At 38.2% G+C, this 15,551-nt stretch overlaps 1 protein-coding gene across 1 annotated transcript in view; it reads right to left on the bottom strand.

Annotated features, from left to right (window-relative positions):
* LOC134658206 (titin-like) overlaps positions 1-15,551 on the bottom strand; it is a 40,294-nt gene that overhangs the window by 12,427 nt on the left and 12,316 nt on the right. The window lies entirely within an intron of this gene.

Genomic DNA, 15,551 nt, shown 5'->3' with positions numbered 1-15,551 from the left:
AAAATTAAGGCGCAAAACTGACGCAAATTACCTGAAGTAGTAAGATAAAGCAAATACGGTTCTTTTCTTTACATACCACTTTTACCGTAGTGAAACCTGATAATCTCCTCAAATAGTTCATTAGAATCTATGGAGGCGCAAGTTAGTTAGAACACGTAGAACGAACGTATGGCGGCTGCTTGACAATCTCGAGTTCCTAATTCCTATTGCTAATTACTAACTTAGTTGAGTACTTTCTGCTGTATGGGTCAAACAAATTTTAGAAAAGGTCACTTCTGTGGTCAATACATTAAAAGGTAACGACTCTGGTACATATATTATAGTACCTACAAGTGTCTAAGTCGCAAGATCCAAAGGCTGACGACGCGTAGGGTCGCAGGCCCGAAGCATCCAGGAGGTCAGTTCTCAAACACAGATCAAATAGTACAAGTGTCTAAATGCGAAGGCCGAAGGCCGAGCTCAGCGTACGGCCGAAGTCCCGAAGCGTCCAAGATGTCAGTGCTTAAACACAGAACTGACAGCCTTCGAATTTAGACACTTGTACTATTGTTCTGTGTTAAGACACTTACATCCTAGACGCTTCGAGCCTTCGGCCCTACGCGGAGCTCGGCCTTCGGCCTTCCCATTTAGACACTTGTACTATTGTTCTGTGTTAAAACACTTACATCCTATGTTTAAGAACTGACATCCTGGACGCTTCGGGCCTTCGGCCCTACGCGGAGCTCGGCCTTCGGCCTTCGCACTTAAGACACTTGTACTATTGTTCTGTGTGTTGTGTTGTGTGTTCTGCGAACTAGAAAATCTACACTTCTCAATAATTCAATCATACGCACCGACTGAAAAATCATCGCAGGAGGAAATAGACAACTTTTACAACGACTTAGAGAAAGCTCACGACTCTACATCCACGAAGTATATAATCTCTATGGGAGATTTCAATGCACAAATCGGAACTCCCAAAACATACGAAAGCTCTATTACTGGTAAATATGGCTATGGCAAAAGAAGTGCACGAGGAGAGAGACTCATCCAATACGCTCAAGAACATAATTTAAAAATTATTAACACAATGTTCAAGCTAAAACCGAAGAACCGATGGACATGGATCTCTCCGGACAAAACTATAAAAAACGAAATAGACTATATAATGACCACAAAGCCTCACATAATCAATAAGTACGAAGTTCTGTCGTCTTTTTCATTTGGCTCGGACCACAGGCTATTAAGAGCCACAATTCACGTAAAATCAACATGTAAGAGCAGACGTCATTTTACAAACCTATCAAGCAAACTGAAAACAGAAGAAGAGCAAGAAATATACCTAAAAAATCTCAACAGATATATCCCAGAACTTATAACTACGTATAACAATTACAACGCGGAAGATTACCACCAAAAAATCGTTCACTGTATAAAGGAAAGTTTAAAAAACATTAAAGGTAAAGAAAAGAGGCAAATCCTGTCAGAGAAAGCGCTAGAACTCATGAAAGAAAGGAGTAAACTACAAAATAAGCATAAACTAAACAAAACCGATAAAGAAAACTTAAAAACACTTTATAAACTAACGAACAAAGAAATAAGACAATGCTACAACACTTACAGAACAAACATAATAAAACGACACCTTGAAACATCCAGGTCAGTCAAAAAAGCCCATAAAGAGCTGAATAAATCAACCACATGGATTCCATCACTTAAGACCGGCACTAACAAATGCAAATCGCGTAGGGAGATCATAAATGTAGCTACTGACTTTTACTCTAAACTATACAGTCAACCAGACACAATGAAGCAAAACAAAGTTATTCACGCTTACCACAGCACAGATACCAGCCCAATACAGCAGTTTACAGAGCCAGAAGTATTAAAACATTTAATGAAACTTAAATCTGAAAAAAGCTCAGGACCAGATGGCATTACTAACGAATATATCAAAATTGCTAGGACTCTACTTCTGACACCGATCACAATTCTATGGAATAAAATCCTAGAGGAGGAAACTGTGCCACATCAATGGACGGAATCTGAAATAATATTGTTATACAAGAAAGGAGATGCAACAGACATAGGGAATTACCGCCCCATAAGCCTCATGTCCTGCCTTTATAAACTGTTTGCTTCCTGTCTACTAGAAAGAATGTCACCAAACATTGACGCACATCAGCCGATCGAGCAGGCCGGATTTAGAAGCGGTTACAGTACAGCGGACCACCTTCAAGTCGTTGACCAGGTGATAGAAAAATATTTAGAATTCCACAGGCCCCTATACATAGCTTTCATAGACTATAAAAAAGCTTTCGACTCAATATCACATAAAAGCATATGGGAAGCTTTGGAATCCATAAACATGAAAGAAAAGTATATTAATATATTGAAGAATATTTACAGCAACAGTACAAGTAGAGTCAAACTGGACAGAGTCGGTACAGCAATCAATATCAAGAGAGGAGTTAGACAGGGCGACCCAGTTTCCCCAAAACTGTTTATAGCCGTCTTACAACAAGTAATGGGTAACCTACCATGGTCCAGAAGTGGCATAAAAATAAATGGAAACTTTTTGAGTCATCTTAGATTTGCTGACGACATCATCCTGTTCGCAGAGTGCCCACAACAACTAAACAAAATGATAAATGAATTAGACCACGAAAGTTCAAGAGTCGGCTTAGAAATGAACCTAGAAAAAACAAAAGTAATGACCAACCACCATGCATCACCAATTTTAATTAACAACATACCTCTTGAATACGTAGCAAAATATGTATATTTGGGCAAACAGATATCATTAAACACAGATAGAAACTTAGAAGAGGTAGAGCGGAGAGTTGCAATCACGTGGAAAAAATATTGGGCCCATAAGGAAATTTTCAAGTCACAACTGCCGATATCAGCTAAGAAAATAGTCATGGACACGGCTATACTTCCATGTCTTACTTATGGATGTCAAACATGGACGTTTGACACAAAAACTAAAAACAAAATACAGACCACACAAAGACGAATGGAAAGAAGCAGTATGGGACTAAGGCTCAAAGATAAGGTGCGAAATGTTGACATCCGCGAAAAAACCAAAGTTACCGACGCCTTAAATTTCGCGCTTAAGTCCAAATGGAAATGGGCAGGCCACGTCGCTAGGTACGAGGACAACCGATGGACTCAGAGAGCAGTAGACTGGCCTGGGCCGACAGGAAAAAGATCGAGAGGCCACCCGCACGCTAGATGGGCAGACGAAATAACGGCAATAGCAGGTTGGCTTCACAAAGCCAAAGACAGAAGCAAGTGGCATACCTTGGAGGAGGCTTTTACCCAAAGGGGGTCCATTCAAAAATTAATCTAGATTAAATTTTAATCAATTATAACTATTTTGGTAAATTAATTAATCTAATTATTAAAAGGCGGCATCGTCAAACAGCGGTCTTGACATCACTACGACAACCGGGAATAGAGCAACACTTTGACGTCTGTCATCTAGAGATCGGTTTTTTGCGCGTGATCGGCGTCGCGTATTACCTAAGTCCAAAACTCTGATTATTATTGTGATTCCCTAATAAATATTGTTTAAAATGGTGCTCTGGTGTTTTTACCCTTACAGCTTCAGAAGTGCGATAATGGATTCCCGCCTACTACGATATAATTTGTCGAAATTGACATTACGAAATTTACCGCGCGTAGTCCTTCCTTGTTTCATTGTTCTGATCGTTAATCTGATTGTAATGAGTAAATGCACCAACACCACTCATGAGAGTCAGACTTAAATATACAAAGTCCAAGATTGGTGTCAAAATTATATCTAAAAGGATACTTAACCTACAAAACTAACCTGTGCCGGCTATTGGCTGCTGGCGTACCTATCGTGTCTTTGCCTTGTTTTGTGTTTGATTTCAGATACCTATTTCAGTTTATGTACATCAGTGATCATGACTGTCAAAAATAATACATATTGACAGTGTAATAAAGCTGCTGGCATGTATGTATTACAATATTCACAGCAGAAGATCACAAGACATAAGCTGACAGATACCATTAGGTACAATTGAATTTTGATATTGGTATGAATGAAATAAATCCTTGGGATTACAGAGTAACTCAGGTAAAAGTTAACTCAGGTAAGAAGTCTGTCGATCCAACACCTAACAGTGCTCCGGGGCCATAGTGGTAAATATTCACTGCCTCACTTATATGTTGTGTTATTTTTGTAATCCATGTGTTTTCAGATACATAACATAATGTGATTAAGTATGTCTACATGACATATTAACAAAATGCTATGAACATTTTCTAAAGTTTGTGTCGTGGTAAAATTTACATTCAAGTAAAAAGCATATAAAACAAGTTTGGTAATGTAAATTTAGCCTTGATTGATGCTATATGTATGGTGGTATTATGCTTTCATGATTAACAATGAGTGCTATTTAATACTTTATCCTTTCAGTCAAATTAAAATAGATTACAAGTTTTCAAAAACACTGGAATATTGGTTACAACGACAATGAGGAGAAATTACTTGTTGTCTCATATGTGTGTGTGTGTGGGTGATATTACACATGCTTATTGCAACTGAAATAATGCTTTGTTGGTATGTTTTTGGTCTGTGTAATTTCCAGAAATTTGACAGCAATGATTCTTGAATTGAACGACCATATCGTCGTTGAAGGTACTAGAGTGGCTATCGGGTCGGGCCTCTATAATGAACCCTAATGGACATGGGTAATATTTCAAAGTTAATTGGTTATGGATGCCAGGTATATTATGTCCTAGTGCTCATAATTCATATATGGAGAAAATATGTTGATAAGTGGCTATTCTCCGAAGTCATGGAAAATGAGGTATTTATTTAGAAATAAAATGTTTGTTCATGTTGTACATGTATACTAACGGTCAGTATGTGTTACATTGACTGTGTGTGGTTAGTAAAGTGCGCTTTGTGAACAAGTGAAAGATGACAGTTATTTGTAGCTGGTTAGTATTGTCTGTTACACAAGTAGTCGCTCCATGTTTCCGGAGCCTCCTCGGACTGAATATTTTAAAAGCCAGTTCATTTCACATATAACCTCCTGCATCTTTGCAATTAACACTAAGCTGCAGACATACTGATAAATAAGGCAGTAAATCATTTGAGATGTTGAGAAAATTTCTGTCTGTACATATTATTGATTGGTTCTATGTATGAAAAATCTTATGAATGTTTATACAAATTAATTGCATACAGCTTATAGTATGTTGTGGTTGTTGTTTTGTTCATTGGGATGTTGGTTTAAGTTTGCATTGCAAATATTTTTCACAAAATGTCATGTTATAAAATGAACCAAAGACATATATTTAAACAGACTTACCAAACTAATGAAAGTTTTATTGGCATGACATTGTCAAGTGTTTGAGTTATTGACAATGATAATCATTTGTGTTCTAACAGTATGTTTCAGATGCATTTCATTATAACAAAACTTTATTACTGATGAAGTTTGATGAATTTCCAAGGTTAAAATCTTGTCAAAGAGATGGACATATTGAACAAGATATTTACTGAGCTGAGTATGACACTGGTAAAGCAGGTTGTTGCTAATGGTAAGCGAGGTAAATACTTTCAGGAGTCAATATGGATATTGACGGTCTACATGATACATGTCTTTTACATACAAGTGCGACTGGACTCTAAACGTTCCAGTCCGATAAGTGTTTTATGGGTGAATATTAAACGAAGGTAAATAGCTTGGTTAAAGCTTTCCAAATAACTATTTTAACCCATTCACTGCTAATGAACATTGACCGAAGAATATCGTGTCATGAGCTACTGTTTGAAGTTATTGACGGTTTTCGTCTGAACTTGTAGTGTGTTATGGTACCGTTTGCATTAATAAACAGTACACTTTTATTACTTCTGGGTTTCATAAATCAGAAGTTATAAATAATAATATGTTTCACAAATTTTGTGGGTTCACTAAGTATGTATTTCATTGTTTTGAAAAATGCATAAATTGTGGTTTATTATGTTATGAACTCATTTATCTTACAATGTGTGCTTGCATGGCATTTAACAAAATTATTTAGTTTTGTGCAGGTATAAGTTAACCTGGATGATGATGTGTTGAGTTATCTACACATAAAATGCACATGCACAGCTGGAGAAAATCAACCATGTGTGTCTTGGGATTGGAAGCTTTATGGTTTAAGCATATGTGCCATGATTTGACTGATTGGTCATTATCAATATACACTTCATGATGGTTGAAAAATACAATTTGTGAAACCTCGATAAGGCGAACCTGGGTAAGAGAGGAACCTCGATAACATGAACTTCTGTTCAGGCTCTACTGTAGTTCAATGTGGTATAGTAAGAGTGTTGCCTTTATTTAGGGGCACGGAAGAGGCAAGCCAAGTTGCACATGATCATTTACAATTGGTTGCATAGTAGCAACTGCTTATTATTTTATATTTCCCATGTTAAGGGCAAATGCTGTTATTTCAGGTACTGTTTTCAGATTAAGAACTGACTACGAGTATATTCTCAGATTAGGAACTGAGATATAATTTTATGAGACACTCGGATTGAGAACTGAGTGATTATTTTATTTATATTACTTACTCTCGAGTTCGGAATCGAGTTGTGATTTTGTTTTATCCCAGATTTAGAACTGGGTTACTGTTGTCATACTTATGTGTTTTGTTAACAGGTTTGCCGACTAAAATAAACACATTGTGCTTGATTAATTTTATTAGACACTCGGATTGAGAACTGAGTGATTATTTTATTTATATTACTTACTCTCGAGTTTGGAATCGAGTTGTGATTTTGTTTATCCCGGATTTAGAACTGGGTTACTGTTGTCATACTTATGTGTTTTGTTAACAGGTTTGGCGACTAAAATAAACACATTGTGCTTGATTAATTTTATTAGACACTCGGATTGAGAACTGAGTTATTATTTTATTTATATTACTTACTCTCGAGTTTGGAATCGAGTTGTGATTTTGTTTATCCCGGATTTAGAACTGGGTTACTGTTGTCATACTTATGTGTTTTGTTAACAGGTTTGGCGACTAAAATAAACACATTGTGCTTGATTAATTTTATTAGACACTCGGATTGAGAACTGAGTGATTATTTTATTTATATTACTTACTCTCGAGTTTGGAATCGAGTTGTGATTTTGTTTTATCCTAGATTTAGAACTGGGTTACTGTTGTCATACTTATGTGTTTTGTTAACGGGTTTGCCGACTAAAATAAACACATTGTGCTTGATTAATTTTATTAGACACTCGGATTGAGAACTGAGTGATTATTTTATTTATATTACTTACTCTCTTCAATGTCTGCTATAGAGCTTTAATTATTATGTGCTCTTTAAGAAGGGCTGTTACTTTAGTCTTGGCAAGGGATGCTATCCTTAATAGGCTACTTCCTGGCGCCGGTAATCGCAACAGAGGCTTTAAGGAGCGGCCTGTTGCTTGTCACTATCCTTGAGAGGGTGGTTGTTGCTGATATTTGCAGTGTAGGCTTTAAGAAGCGGACCATTGCATGTGATATAAGACTATCCTTCAGAGGACGGTTGTTACTGGTATTTGCAGTGTAGGCTTTAAGAGGCGGACCATTGCATGTGATATAAAACTATCCTTAAGAGGATGGTTGTTTACTGGTATTTGCAGTGTAGGCTTTAAGAAGCGGACCATTGCATGTGATATAAGACTATCCTTAAGAGGATGGTTGTTTACTGGTATTTGCAGTGTAGGCTTTAAGAGGCAGACCATTGCATTCCTTAAGAGGATGGTTGTTTACTGGTATTTGCAGTGTAGGCTTTAAGAGGCGGACCATTGCATGTCATATAAGACTATCTTTAAGAGGATGGTTGTTACTGGTATATCTGCAGTGCAGGCCTTAAACGGCGGACCATTGCATGTGATATAAGACTATCCTTAAGAGGATGGTTGTTTACTGGTATTTGCAGTGTAGGCTTTAAGAGGCGGACCATTGCATGTCATATAAGACTATCTTTAAGAGGATGGTTGTTACTGGTGTTTGCAGTGTAGGCCTTAAGAGGCGGACCATTGCATGTGATATAAGACTTTCCTTAAGAGGATGGTTGTTACTGGTATTTGCAGTGTAGGCCTTAAGAGGTGGACCATTGCATGTGATATAAGACTATCCTTAAGAGGATGGTTGTTACTGGTATTTGCTGCAATGCAGGCCTTAAAAGGCGGACCGTTGCATGTGAGCTTAGATTATCCTTAATAGGCTAATTTTGTTACTGGTATATCTGCAGTGCAGGCCTTAAGAGGCGGACCATTGCATGTGATACAAGACTATCTTTAACAGGCTAGTTTGTTCCTGGTATCTGCAGTGCAGGCTTTAAGAGGCGGACCATTGCATGTGATATGATATTATCCTTAAGAGGGCCATTATTTCTACTACCGATGAATGTTTTATCTATATCGTATCGTACTATTTGTTGTTGACCTTGAGAGGTTGGCTTGAGACCTTGTTTACAAAAGGATATTTTAATGACCTTAAGACTGATGATCTCATCGTAAAGGGCCGACTTCTACGGTCGTTGCGCCTACAAGGGCAGTGGTGTCCTAGCCTAGGCAGCTCCGCACATGCATGAGACGTGTGTCCCATGTTAGCCTCTCACGAGTTGTACGCATTTTTGTGCGTGCATGCGAGGGAGTCTTACATCCTACAACGGAGAAGCCAATTGTGAGTTTGTTCCAAGTCTTTGCTTTTAAAACGACACAAATAGTCATTGTTACGTTAAGCGGTCAGTACGAACGCACCGCTCAATGGAAGGTTTGGGCTAGCTGCATGGGTATACATGCTAGAAATTTATCAAAATCTAATAAATCCTTGAAAGTTATATGACGTTATTCACAAGAAAATAATTTATGTTAGATGGTGTTACAAAAAAGGAGGTATCTACCTGCCGCTAGATGTCACGCTCATCGCAATATTTTATTATTTTGCATAATTAATTGGTATTTATATCCTCTTGGTGTCATATGCACGTGAATTAAGCCTTTTGTGTATTTCAAGCAAGTGCTGAGCAGACTTGCATATCCTAACACCTCTCATACCACGGATTATTTGGTACCTAGCCTGGTCATGCTTTCTTACATTTGGTTCAGTCGGCTTAAGCCCTTACTCCAATTCGACTGAAATAGAACTAAATATCTTGGTGTAAGTTGACAATAACGAAATAGACCGTTTCAACGGAACTCGAGTCGAATTATTCAAAAGGACCAAGGCTTGTATATCGGCTGAGCGTAAAAGGTGCTTGTTCAATTCGCAGAATATTGAACTGGTGGAGGCTACATCCACCTGGTGAAGACCCAGCTTGCTGCGACTGCGTTGGCTGTGGCAGACTTCAGTGGCTGCACTGATGACAGTGACCTGCGGGGCGCTGGTCGGGTCAGGTGATGGCCGAGCTAAAAGGCGGCATCGTCAAACAGCGGTCTTGACATCACTACGACAACCGGGAATAGAGCAACACTTTGACGTCTGTCATCTAGAGATCGGTTTTTTGCGCGTGATCGGCGTCGCGTATTACCTAAGTCCAAAACTCTGATTATTATTGTGATTCCCTAATAAATATTGTTTAAAATGGTGCTCTGGTGTTTTTACCCTTACATTATGTTAAATTAACTACTTATTGAATGTTACGTAACTATTTATCTATATCATATTGCAATGTATTTATTTTTCGCATGGACAAATAAAAAAGCTTTATTATTATTATTATACTATTGTTCTGTGTTAAAACACTTACATCCTATGTTTAAGAACTGACATCCTGGACGCTTCGGGCCTTCGGCCCTACGCGGAGCTCGGCCTTCGGCCTTCGCACTTAAGACACTTGTACTATTGTTCTGTGTTAAGACACTTACATCCTGGACGCTTCGGGCCTTCGGCCCTACGCGGAGCTCGGCCTTGGGCCTTCGCATTTAGACACTTATACTGTTGTTCTGTGTTTAAGAACTGACATTCTGGACGCTTCGGGCCTTCGGCCCTACGCGGAGCTCGGCCTTCGGCCTTCGCATTTAGACACTTGTACTATTGTTCTGTGTTAAGACACTTACATCCTGGACGCTACGGGCCTTCGGCCCTACGCGGAGCTCGGCCTTCGGCCTTCGCACTTAGGCACTAATACTATTGTTCTGTGTTAAAACACTTACATCTTGGACGCTTCGGGCTAGGGTTTGCTCCCGGTACTGAGTTTAAAAAAAATCAGTACCGTGAGCAATCCCTACTTCGGGCTTTCGGCCCTACGCGAAGCTCGGCCTTCGCATTTAGACACTTTTACTATTGTTCTGTGTTAAGACACTTACATCCTAGACGCTTCGGGCCTTCGGCCCTACGCGGAGCTCGGTCTTCGGCCTTCCCATTTAGACACTTGTACTATTGTTCTGTGTTGCAACACTTACATCCTATGTTTAAGAACTGACATCCTGGACGCTTCGGGCCTTCGGCCCTACGCGGAGCTCGGCCTTCGGCCTTCGCATTTAGACACTTGTACTATTGTTCTGTGTTAAGACACTTACATCCGGGACGCTTCGGGCCTTCGGCCCTACGCGGAGCTCGGCCTTGGGCCTTCGCATTTAGACACTTATACTATTGTTCTGTGATTAAGCACTGACATCCTGGACGCTTCGGGCCTTCGGCCCTACACGGAGCTCGGCCTTCGGCCCTACACGGAGCTCGGCCTTCGGCTTTCGCATTAGCTATCCACACCAACGTTTCACGTCAACCATCTCTCAATTTTTTTTCTGCTAAGTCTGACTGAAATAACAAGACACGTTCGTACGTTTCAGTGAAAATACGATGGAAAATAATTATGCATTACATAGGGTGTTATCGAACGAGCGAGCGAAGCGAAGCGAAGTTCTTACATTCGACTTGGGACACGCGGCTGGCTAGGGGCACGTCCCGGCATTTCAATGTTTTTAAGCTGAACTATCAGAGGATAGTTTGATACACAATAACTTAAGTAAATTTGTTCTAATTTCAATGAAATTGGGTAAACGTGTAGTTGAGGGCATTATATTTTAGTCATTAAATTATGAGCAGGCTCGCTCAAGGGGTTATTGAGCTAGAAGAGCTTAGAAGGCCAAAAAGCAATTTGAGAGGGGTCTTGCTATTCTGGTCATCTTTTTTGCAAGAAAGTATGGTCGAGTTTGGTATCAAATGAAAGTGCTCGGCTTACACATTTATATATATTTTTTTTATTTACCATTTTTAAACTACAGTTCTATGCGAAACGCGAGTTCTCAGTTCGGGGCGAACTACTAGTAAATATAAAATAGTTTTTAATAGTAATATTATGTTGTCTTAACGAATAATTTAATGTAAAGAAAAGGTAAATTAAGTCATATCTTTATCCACCTAATCTATATGTACGCCTTTTTACTAGAACAACAGATTTTGTTTAAAGATTAATTTTATTTCAAGACTCAGGGAAGCAAAGTTTATTTTATGTAAGTTATGTAACTGATTGAGCGTGACACGCAACAATCATCATCATTTCTAGAATCTAGATTTGTTAGTGCTCTTGTTGGTGGACTAATCAGTTAATCACCATTTAGTTTTACATGGAACTTTGTCTCAATCTAATTATAGACATGACAATCTTTTCTAAATTTTCTTTTCTTTTCCTTTTGTAAGAATTTGATATATTTTCTGAAAGAGCTACGTTGTATGATTCCATGTACATATGTATATATTTTTTAAATCAAATTTCTATTACACCTTATGTGTATAATTGCATGAATTCTATAGTAATTTAAATTGTATTTTTTTTACTTATTTTCTCGTAATGCATGTTAAAAAATGTTTTGAAAAGATGTGTCCCGCCGAGTTTGTTGCCAGTCCCATATTGGGATACCCTCCTCCAATTAAGGGGGGATCGAAATCTTCTCGGGGCAGAGGTGTAGGGTTGGAGCCGGTTAGCTTTATTTGACGTTCATAAGCGCATTGTAATTATGCCTACTTGAATAAACTATCTTTTATCTTATCTTATCTTAATGTATTGAAATTGAAAGAGATAGTCATGGGAAAAAGCTTTTCACCACACCAGCTCGGAAAGGCTTACTTTGCACTTCAAAAACTGATAGCAAAGTTGCATTTTATTCACATGTGAGGCAAAGTAATCAAATGCAAATTTTAAGTTGTTTTCTTATGTTTGCTGGTAGAATTGACTTTTAAATGATGATTTTGGATGATAAATATTTAATAACATTCATTTGGATTTTATTTGGTTTGATTTTGTTTGTTATTTTACATTTAATATTTGCTTCGGGTTGGTGTGGTGAAATATTAGCACGACCGGTTAAACAACAACTTTGCCCCCTTGTAGAACAAATAACTATTGTTAAATTTGGTGGGCAACAAGAAATACCAAAAAAGTCATTATTTATTTTGTGTGATAATCTGTGTATTTCATAAGTTCTTTATTTTAATTGTCAATAAAATACGTAAAACATAGGCAGTTTTTATCAAATTTTAAACATTTTAATTAATTAGAATTCATACTCGTAAGTGTTTTGGAACGATGCGTTCTGACGATTTTCGGGGGTCTATTATAAACCGTCATTATATTCTTGAGTATCGTTTGAATTTTTTTTTTCTCTCTTTCTTTTTGCTAACGATGTTAAAAGGGCAGAGAGGATAGAATCCAAGTATTTCGAACTTGTATTAGACCCCGCATGTTAAAATGCGATTTTGCTCACTGTTTTTAAGTAGCAAAGTACCCTTTTTCGAGCTGCAGAGGTGAAAATACTTACTACGATTTAGGCTATATGTAATACATTTAGAAAATGGCGCCCGCAAATGAACAAAAAGGGTTTTGGTCAATTTCAAAAATAAATGTAAAAAAATAAACGGGTTTATTATGCTTGTTTTAATAATAATTCCTCTTGTTGTAGTTTCATTGATGTAATAGAAAATTATACTGTTATTCAACTTAACACTTTCGGTGCCGGGCGCCCTGTTTCGAGTACAAAATAAATAAATAATAAATAAATATTACAGGACATCCTTTCATATTGTATTGACTAAGTTTCACAGTAAGCTCAAGAAGGCTCAAGTTGTGGGTACTCAGACAACGATATAATATACAAATACATAGAAAACACCCAAGAGTCAGGAAAAAATATCTGTGTCATCACACAAATAAATGCCCTTACCTGGATTCGAACCCAGGACCGCGGCTTCACGGGTAGGGTCACTACCCACTATACTTCGTTTTTTTTAGGATTAGAAATTTGGTAAACAATCTTGATGTCTTTTAATTGAAAAACACATTTTAAAAATAAGTTACGGTAAATATGTAACAATTATGAATCTAATACGATCTTTTATAGTCTTCTGCTTTCATAAGTAATAGTCATTGATTTTTAAAAAGTGCTTTTCAATTAAAAGACACATTAAGATTGTTTACCAAATTTCTAATCCTAAAAAAAACGAAGTATAGGCCAGACCAGTCGTCAAACACACATGTACGTGTTCTTGGCAGTGAATGTGTTAATCCATAGGTACTAATATTATAAAAGGAAGTCTGTCGTCTGTCTGTCTGTTACCTCTTCACGCTTAAAACCGCTGAACCGATTTAGATGTAATTTGGTATTGAGATTGTTTGAGTCCCGAGAAAGGACATAGGATAGTTTTTATCCCAGAAATCATCCGTTAAAGATGTGAAATCTTTTAAGGGGACTTAACAACAATTGCATAACAAACTTTGTCGATAGGAACTGTCCCGCCCGCGCGGTGTAGCACTGGCGCTGGTGCACGATTTCGTTGAAATTTGGTATAGTTTGAGTCCCGGGGAAGGAGAAAGGGTAGGTTTCATTCGACAAATCACCCTTTAACCCTTTATAGGGCAAGGGTCTCAAAAAAGACCACCCTATAACATCATCTTTTTGTATTTTTTTCTTGTACAAAAAATTTTGTACAAGAAATTCTTGTACAAAATTTTTTGTGCTATAGATTGGCGATGAGGCTTGAATTGAGGATTTTTTGAGCCTTGCCCGCTAAAGGGTTAAGGGGGTGAAAAGGGAGGTCAAAGTTTGTATGGGAAATCAACAAAACGCAGATTGGATAAAATAATAGGTACCTAAATTACTAATTCCACGCAGACGGAGTCGCGGGCAAAAGCTAGTGTATGTATTTTATTATTTTTTGATATATTTGGTTAATTATTTTTAGACATTAGGGCTTGTGCACAAATCACGCGAGGTTCGATAGGGGAGGGGGGAGTCACGAAAAAATCACGACTAATCACGTTGGGGGCGCAGGGGGGGGTATAAGGAGAAAAAAATACCTACCACATCATGAGTACTTTTTCTCGGTTTCGTTAAACATAAATCTCACTCCGCAGTTCAAAATAGCTCGCTATCTTATTTTACGAAATTTTGGAGCACGTAACTTAAAATTAGGTCGAATGTAAAAGTTCAATAAAATACACGTGAGGTTATGGGGGGAAGGGGGGTTAACCAAAAACCTCACCAAATATCACCAAGGGGGAGAGAGGGGTCAAAAAGTAGCCGAAAACACTTCGCGTGATTTGTTCACCCCTTATATACACAGGTTTTTTTTTAACTCCGTTAACTTCGGGGTATGGCTACGTACATTTCAGGAAACTGAATGACAGTTGTATAATAGTTTACAAATAGACTTTTTTGTTGATGGTGCGGAACCCTCCGTGCGCGAGTCCGACTCGCACTTGGCCGGTTTTTATTATAAAAGGGACTAGGGATAAAGAATACATTTTCCTTAAAGATATCAATGTTAACAGACTAATAAGGATGATGGGCTAATTTTCATGTTCAACTTCCTAATAGGAATACATTATATACAAATTACACCAATTTTGTTAGTTAATATGCATCGACGCGTGTGATGTGGCTCTATACTCGTGTCTGTAAAACTGGTCACCCTTATTCGGACTGACAGTTCCAAGCTGACAATCAAATACAAGTCTTACTAAAGAGTTTCTGATTGACAGTGTGTCTAAGACTAAGAAAAAATCGTGCCCCTGAGCCTGGTAGCCAAACTAGAGATTTGTCAACCGTCAACTTTTGAGAACTACAACTACCGCATAATTTGGCGTTTTGTCCTTCCGATGTATGACCCTAACTACGAACAAATAAAACACTAGATTGCATCCTGACGTAAAGCCCCGTCTCCATATCCAGTTCTACGTTTAGAGTGATGTATACGGATCACTCTAAACTCTAAACGTAGCTTTGTTGTCGCGTATTCACCTTCCGATGTATACTTGCATCATACTTCTGAACGCAAACTCGCATGTATCCGGCGTGGGGGTAGGTATGTTCTGCGGCAGTTTCCTATCCATGGCACAAAGTACTGGGACACAAGTTATACATAACTCGAAATGTAGTTTTTTTTACCTAGCGTATTCTCCTTGCTATGTATGACCCTAGCTTGCGTCATACTTCCGAACGGGAACTCGCATCTATCCGACGTGGGGGTAGGTATTTTCTGCGGCAGTTTCCCGTCCATGGCACACAGTATTGGGACACAAGTTATACATAACTCTAAATGTAGTT

The sequence above is a fragment of the Cydia amplana genome, chromosome 21 (assembly GCF_948474715.1).
Source record: "Cydia amplana chromosome 21, ilCydAmpl1.1, whole genome shotgun sequence".
NCBI classification, from domain to species: Eukaryota; Metazoa; Arthropoda; class Insecta; order Lepidoptera; family Tortricidae; genus Cydia; species Cydia amplana.
The sequence above is the reverse complement of the archived record's forward strand: the minus strand, read 5'-3'. Positions and strand labels throughout refer to the sequence as shown.